We start from the raw sequence: 8,007 nt of genomic DNA on the forward strand, positions 1-8,007 counted from the left end.
TGACATTACTCCAGAAAGCATAATTAATGCACCTGTAGCATGTTCTGCAGCACATACCAAGCTCTGAAAATGGAAGAAAGCCCAGACGATTTTCAAGCGAGCTCGACTTCATTCCTTGCAACAGAGCCTGTGCTAGCTGCATTGCGTCATTGCGTGCACAAAGTACAGCAGCAAGTGCAGGAAGTTTCTGCTCTTTCTGATTCTTGGCCGAGTGTTGACCATGTACCCAGTCTTGTACAACACTTAAAAACATTTTGTCCTTGCCTAGAAGGTCTTTGCATTTAGATTGGACATACAATTGCAATAGTAGACCTCAGAAGAGCTCTCTCAAAGTGATTTTCTTTCTTTTGCTTGTAAAAAAAGTGAAAAAAAAGCCCTGCATTTTCCCTCTGAATCAAATCAAAAGCAGAATTGGCTGCTCAGGGATTTGTTCTGCCAGAGGTGTTCTCACGTTTAGAGCATGGTAGTTGTTAAAAGCATTGTGCTTTTACAAGAATAAGACACACAGACCAGTGTGTGTATTCAGATTTAATGTTAGATACATAGGTAATGCTTATTTGAATCAGGATCCTGTCAAGATTATTTAGGTCTACCTAGTAATTATCCAGGTACCTCAAACTTTGTAATATATTCCTCACTTCCTAATCACTGTTTAGCGTCAATTACATTTCAGGATTCAATGATTTCTGTGCAAAACACTTTGGATGAAAAATCTTTTATGTGGTAAATGTATGATAGTTTTCATCAGAAGAGAAAAATCGTTTCCAGACTCTTCTGGAGGACAGGCTTAATCTAAAATCTGAATACAAACACATCATGGCTTCAAGAGGTGAACGTCTGCTGTCTGGATCTGAACTACTTCTGACTTTTCTCTGTAATGACAATGTTCAACTTTTCTACAACTTCTGTTCACATGGTTAGATAGGGCAGAGCATTTTGCTCCCAATATAGCTGAAAAGAACAAAGATGCTTCATTCTGCTTTTTCAGATCCTGACGAAAGAGATGGTATTTCACTATATGGAGTAATTTGTACAGAGTTCCTCTCATATTAATTAGCACTTTTATATAATTCAAAGATTTTCAGGACAAGCAATATCTTTGGGATAAACTTACAGGCCAAGAGTACAGTACACTTACATTTTAGCTATTTTCTGGAAGCGCTCCTGAAGTATAAATACCATCATCTCCAAAATTACAAAATCACCCACATGAGAATACTAGATTTTGCTTTAGAAATGTCAAGACAGATGCACAAATGTGAAATGACTTGCCATGGATCAAAGTTAGATAAAAAAGTTCCATAGTCCCTTTCAGACTTCATCATTTGTATTACATTTTCAAGGCTAGAACCTGGGAGTAAAGTTTTGTTCTCATTGTGTTCAGTAAAACTTCTGTCATCTACTTTTAAGTCAGGTTTTCACAACAGGCCTTTCTGATAAAAAGGAACATTCATTCCACTACTTGAGTGAAAGAAAAAACTTTGTTAGGAGATGATAACAGGAAGGCTTTTGCTTTCTAAAGGCAACTCATTAGAAAGTATTTCAACCATAAATATTTAATCAATGCTTTAGTCAACTCTGGTCTTGTTACAAGTCATGAAATAGGGTGATGTGTTGTGGGTCTCATCTAACATGTCGTTAGATAAGTCTTGTGTAGATGTCTACAGCAGATCTGACGACCTCAGTCTGCCTTCATTGTCAATAGAGAGAAATCATCACTTCGAGATAATAATTCAGCTGACAAGCTATTGACGTGTATATAGGATGAGATGAATTGCCCCTCAGAAATGGCTGTTTCCTCCATCACTTTTAACATGACCTTGTGGTGGCCTTTGTAGCCTGCATCTGGCCTGATGAAGTCTTTTCTCACTATCCAATCTCACTGTCATGGTCAGCCCATCTTTTCCCATTGCAATCCAGCTCCCTTTCCACCATTGCAATACAGCTCTGAAGCTTCTCTGACAAATGAATCCCAGAGTGGTTTAGCATTTGTACATGTGACATATTGCAGACATAGTACTCTGAAGTACATTGTAAAAACTGAGATTTTATATGGTACTTTGAGATATTCAAGTGAAAGCACAATCTGTACAATCTGAACCCAGATGTTCATTAATCTGCCTTGTATAATATGTTTTTTATTCTTTATTGTCCTGTTTTACATGTGTTTTTCCAGACTAGTTCAGTCATCTCTAAGACAGCTTGAGTCTTCTGTCGTGTCTTTAGTCTAAGAGTACAATCAAATTCTTACCTTTTTGGAGAAAATATTTTGTCTGAGCAGTTCCATGTGTGCTAAAGCATATCCATCTGGCATCCCTGAAGGGAACTCAGCATGATAAATATTACTACAAATTAGCATAGTTTGCATCCTTGGCTCTGAAAAAGGTTTTAATTGACTGTATTTACTGAATGGTCTTGGGGTATGTTTTAAGAGTACTCCCTGCAGAGAAATGGAGGTAAACACAGAGACTTTGACGCCACACGCGTGTGTTTGCAAGTGTGCACATGTCTCCTATGATCTTTTTTCTTGTCCAAGATACAGGTCTTGTTTTCTTGTTCCAAATGGAGCATTCAACAACTTAGTTATTGCCAGTAAAGCTTTTGGGTGCCTTAATTTTTCAAAATAAAATGTCAATAGCTGTTTTTTTTAACACATGACTCAGGCTAAAAGTGCTATTGCCAAGGTTTATCAGTCATTAAACTTTCACTCAGTGCAGATACCATCTGTTTGCCTGGGAGTTGAAGCAAGAAAGAACATGCACACCAAAGCATAAACAAAGATTTCATATGACTGTAGTACTGACTTATCTTTGGTTAAGATATTCCACAGAGCAGCTATGGACCACCAGGCACGTACTTACAGATAGGTATTCAGTTGGTAAATTGATGGAGATTCTTCTCTTGGCAACGGCCAATGTTAGGTGTAGGATGAAGAGCAGTACGAAAGCAGCCAGATTTTTGGGAAAGGGTAAATACAGCAGCAGAAGATAATAAAAGGCAGCTGGAACCACTCCCAGGTGGCTAGACAGATGGAAATGAATTCAGGCAGTTTCAAAACTAAAGTAAAGCATTGTAACACTCAAGTATGTGCAAAAATTAAGAGACTGAGCAAGAAGACTTTAGGACCACTCCCCTGCCAAAACAAGACAACAAAAAAAACAAAATAAACAAAAACAAAAACCAGGGAAGAATTGTTCTGCCGTCTCTCTAGGTAAAATTAAATTCCAGGTGGACCTACACAGAGCTAAGTATACCTGGTAAGGATCCTTCAAATTCAGTCTGACGGACTTCATGCTAGTAATATTATGTAACTAGTACTGTACACTAAAAGACTAATCCACCTGCAAAATCTCACACACTCACAGTCATGTTTTCTGGAACAGAGAAAGAATATTGCTTCACAGAAAGATACTGGGTCAGGCCTTCAGCTGTTGCAAATTGGCTTTGCTACCTTGATTTCAGTGGAGTTTTGCCAATTAATGCTGGACTAGATCCTTAGCTGAAGTTTTTACTTGTACAAGTTTAAAATGTTTCATTTAATGTCTCCTATGTTGGAACAATTCTCTCTGTCACTCCTCTTTCCCACCTCTGACTTGGTCCTGTAATTTTCTCAGCCTCTTTTTGCAGCCAATTTTGCCTTTTGATGAAGTGATTCTATTAGAAAAAATATTTGTTTGTAAGATATAACAGAAATGAGAATATACATCAGCTGAGTTCATGGTAAGAAGAGCATGCCCAGTAAGAACTGAGTTTCAGCTATTCAATCTGGAAATCTACTGTTACACCAGTACTTGCCTTTTTTCCTTTGGGACCTGGAATTGACCTTTATTATAATCTTGTTTTTACAGTGTCCTTGACAAGATCTGGGATTCTATAATGTGAGATTTGGTATCAACATAATTATGTATTGATACATACATCACCAGCTCCCCTTCTGCACTTGTATCACCAAAAAAAAAAAAAAAAAAAAAAAAAAAAAAGACATAATTATAGGATATTATTGGTGGTGAGATTAGCAATGATATTGCAAAACTCAATCTCTCACCCAAGGCCTTAAAGTTCTTAGTTCTGAGATACATTTTCTGCATGATCCCTGGAAACTGGTTATAATCTTTACCTCTGTTTCCTTTCATCCAGTTAAACAAGTCATATTTTCCTTCCTTAACAATGGGTAGTGAGAATAAGGTTGTTAGTACGTGAAGTGTTAACTTGACACATACAGGTGAAATGTGGTTCATGTCCCCCAACTCTGCCTTTCTGTGCTGGATCGTTCTGTGCCACTCTCTTAGTCTACCTCCATAGGCAACAGAGCAAAAGATACTTATGGAAGATGCTTCATCCCCCCGATCTCAGATTCATCTCCTATGACAGGGTGAATCAAGATCTAGGATGCCCATTTTGTTCTTCTTGGGCCATAGGAAGAGCCTAGATTTCTAATGAGCTTAAACTTTTCGGTAGCTAAATTTAGATGAGATAATGACACATGTTCCATGTATTAGTTATACACATGACCAAATGTTTTTGAGAAGTCTAATATTTATAAATTGAGATATATACAAACCAACTCACATAATCATTAATGACCATTGCTGACTGAGAATTTCCCAACATTTCATTGCAGAAGTGTCTGAAGGAGGAATTTGAGGGGAAACAGATGATTGCAATATGCTATGGTTCAGGTCAATCTTTAGGGAATTTATTGCAAGATCAGTCATCAACTTTTTATTATAATCCCTGAGTTATTAGACATGCCATGTGTCAGTTCCTCTGACATGAAAGAGACTAAAATATTCAGGGCTGGAAGCAAAAATCTCTGTGTGTGATATCACACAGGCATCAGGATGACAGAATGAAATTCAGCTGAGTTTAGAGACCAATTGCAGACCTATTCTGAAGGCTTAAAAGATGTATCACCCTTAAGATCTATAAACTTGCTCTTTTCGTAGGCAGCCCATAAAACTGACCTCTTATGCCTAGAGGGGCTCAGCTGTCTCACTCAAGGCTATTTTACTTTTTCCACAGTTAGATTGTTGGGCAGCCCATAAAATCAAGATCTCTGCCTGGAAGGCAGAAGCTCCCTGTTTGACCTGCAGTTACTCTGTTTTTGCCAAAGGAGGTTGCAGGACTAATATACAAGTTAGGCCTCTGCCAGTAGGACACATCTGCTTGACCTGAATTTGCTTCACTATTGCTGCAGGAGATGACTGGAAATTAAATAATCTTCTTAGCAACCTTGTCATTGTTCTGTATCGACAGCTTGAGGACATTTTATGTGTCCTTCAAACCCAGAGTTCCTACAACTGTTCTTGGGCAGATCTCGAAAGACTGCACAATATATGTATGCATTCTACTTTTGCTATGACTCTGTTCTAATATTCTCATGGTGTTTATTGGAAGTTCCTCTTCTAACAACCTGAATTCCGAGCTTTTTCTGCCTCCAACAGTCTAAGCTTTGTGATCAAACTGTACATTCAAAATGAACAACTGTTTGTGGGGGAAAAAAAAAGAATTTGTCAACTTAAAATGGTATCCAGGAATTGATGTGCAGGGGGCATCTGTAGCTACCACCAGCCCCCATTGTCACCAGCTAGTGCTAGTTCTCGTGACTGAAATCATACAGCCAAGGAAGATTGTGTTTTTCCCTATTATTCAATCAGATCTAGAAACAAGCCAGGAAATTATCTAATCGTCTCCCCAGAGCATGTAAATCAATCATTTTCTTGCAGGGATAGAGAAGGTGGCACAATTTCCTTTGGTAAAAACTTAGAGGTATGTACACCTTAAGAGTTATGCTCATTCACCAAGAACAGAATAAGCATGATGATATTCAGATAGTAGTATCTTTTATTCTTTTGATTCATTTCTTTTTTATTCCTTTCCCTTATTCCCCACTGACAGTAGCAACTACTTACTGTCACAGTAGTTTATGAAGATGAATTATTTAATGCATTTACAATTCAAATCAAAATGCCTCAGATAAATAAAATTAAATATCACACACACAATTAAGCAGGAATAACTCAGTGAGCAGACAAGTCCCTAGAGTTAGAGTTTTCTCCTTAAGATATGAATGGACTGTTAGAAACTAACCATTTAAATGCATTCATTTGACAATATAAAATGTAATATTTTCATCTGCATGGCCATACAAAACACACTCTGTTTCCCAGTCCTGCCTGTTTGCAGGAAATGAAGACAAATACAGACATGTAGATTCTGAAGATTATATGTGTAATTTAGTTTCCATATAGTTACTGCTGCCTTTATTGACAAAGTTCTCTCTTTGTTTCTTATCACTTTACACTAATATGACTATATCTGAATGCTTTATCTATACAGTTTCAAGCTGTGAGTTTCATAACCTGTTCTGCTGAAAGCAAAATGATAAGAGGAGGAAAGTAACCTATATTGCAGGTGAGAGTCATGTAATGGAACAAATCTCAATGGCTTACAGTGCCAGTGGCTAGAGATTAGAAAACTCCAAATACTAGCTAAAAAGATTAGCAAAAAATTATTTACACTAACATTTCTCTAATCTTCATTTCTTGGTATTTGGGGGATTTTTCTTAGTCTGATTTTGCATTATTGTCATATTGCCATATAATTTTGCTTCTTCATGAGCTAAAAAGGAAAGGCACAAAATCCTACACTCATTAGCAATTTTTTTTGAGTTTTAATCTCTGATCAGTATTTAGCAATGTTTCAGCTAGTGTTAGGGAACCCAGCAGGTTCAGGACATGGTTGGACTTGCAGTGTAGATACAGATCTAGAGCATCAGGCTGTTTTTTTAACATGCCACTCTTAGGAGGTCTGCTGTGCTAAAACTTGCTGATCAATTCAGCCAGAAAATACAGAGCTACAGAATACTTGTACTCCAACAGTAATCCACTGGGGTTCATAATTTTTATATTTATCCAAGTCCAAGTTTAGCGAACTGTATAGATTAACTGAATTTTTACCTTCAAACTGAATTTCAGATTCCTTTTTGAAGCTCTTTTCTTTCACCCATCTTTTTTCTCCTCTGCATTTGCCTCCATTCAGAGATGACTACTTGAATTCTGGCTCCCTAGTGCAGTTCTTCATGCAAGACAGCAGTCACTGACATTGTCCCAAAATTGAAGGAGCTCAGATTAAGAATTCTGAAAAAATGAGTAGAAAACAACTAATGCTTTCAACTTACCTTCTTTATACCTTACCACAGACCTCAGTTATGTAGTGTGTTGATAGCTTTTGTTAACTTTCCATTGAACTACCTGGTGTTTTCACTCATAAAATTCAGCAATTAATATCTGAAAATTTATTTTAAATTACATCCACTGGAACCTCCCTCCCCCTCCCAACACACACACACACACACATTCATTTACACCACTGTGTCACTTCATTTTGATTGAAACTGAAAGCAGCTCCAGACAAGAATCCCTAGATTAACTTTACCCTTTCCCACAACTTCTTCCTCTTGGTTCTAATTCACTACTGACTGCTCAGATATCTGGCAGGGCCTAGGATATAAAAAGTATCAAAGTAACTAAAGCCACCTTTGTTCTCCCCTTACTTCCATGCGGAACTGAGGAAAATACAATCCAATTCATTGTGCCTATACCATTTCATAATCATCCCTCATCCAGTTTTCCCCTCACTAATGGCAGTAGAGGGGTACTGCCTAAGTCTGGAAAGCTATGGCCTTGAATGCTGATGGCTTCCTGAACACAATTCAGATGGAACATACACTCAACCTTTGTGTAGCCTGGTATATTGGCTTAACCACCAGGAAATGTACAAAAACTTCATTCATATTTCTTTTTTAGCAGTAGAATGGGATATTATGTAGCTTTTGGAAATTTGATAAAGATGCAGCTTCAGAGATTAGTTTGTTAATGAAAGCATTCTGATTTCCTCAAAAGAACTATGTCTCTGTGCAACAGTCATGGCTGAAAGTGTCCCTCAGGGCTTGGAGTCTTCTTCTGTACTGCCAAAAGGATAATATTTAGAACAGAGACAGTCATC

Source organism: Dromaius novaehollandiae, chromosome 1 (assembly GCF_036370855.1).
Source record: "Dromaius novaehollandiae isolate bDroNov1 chromosome 1, bDroNov1.hap1, whole genome shotgun sequence".
Taxonomy (NCBI): domain Eukaryota; kingdom Metazoa; phylum Chordata; class Aves; order Casuariiformes; family Dromaiidae; genus Dromaius; species Dromaius novaehollandiae.